Genomic DNA, 565 nt, shown 5'->3' with positions numbered 1-565 from the left:
CATGCCTGCACATATACCAGAAGAGGGCACCAGATCTCATTATAGATGGTTATGAGCTACCATGTGGTTGCTGGGAACTGAACTCAGGACCTCTGAAAGAGCAGCTAGTGCTCTTAACCTCTGAGCCATCTCTCCAGCCCTTGTTTTGTTTTGTTTTTTTCAAGACAGGGTTTCTCCGTGTAGCTCTGGCTATCCTGGAACTTGCTCTGTAGATCAGGTTGACCTCAAACTCAGAGATCCACCTGCCTCTGCCTTCTGAGTGTTGGGATTAAAGGCGTGCACCACCCCTGCCCAGCTATGTAGTGAGTTTGAGAGCAGCCTGGGCTGAATGAGACCTTGTTTCAAAACAAACAAGCAAGCCACCACCCCAAGAAAACCAAGAACAGGGTTGGGGCTCAGTTGGGAAAGTGCTTGCTCCACAATAGTGAAGACTTGAATCCAGCCTTTGGCACCCATTTAAAAGCCAGGGGCGGTGACACAGATGTGTCCTTCAAGCACTGGGGAGGTGGGGACAAAAATCCCCGGGACTTGATAGCCAGTCCATTTAATTGAATTGGTGAGCTTC

This window comes from Microtus ochrogaster, unplaced genomic scaffold (genome assembly GCF_000317375.1).
Source record: "Microtus ochrogaster isolate Prairie Vole_2 unplaced genomic scaffold, MicOch1.0 UNK33, whole genome shotgun sequence".
NCBI classification, from domain to species: Eukaryota; Metazoa; Chordata; class Mammalia; order Rodentia; family Cricetidae; genus Microtus; species Microtus ochrogaster.
The sequence above is the reverse complement of the archived record's forward strand: the minus strand, read 5'-3'. Positions refer to the sequence as shown.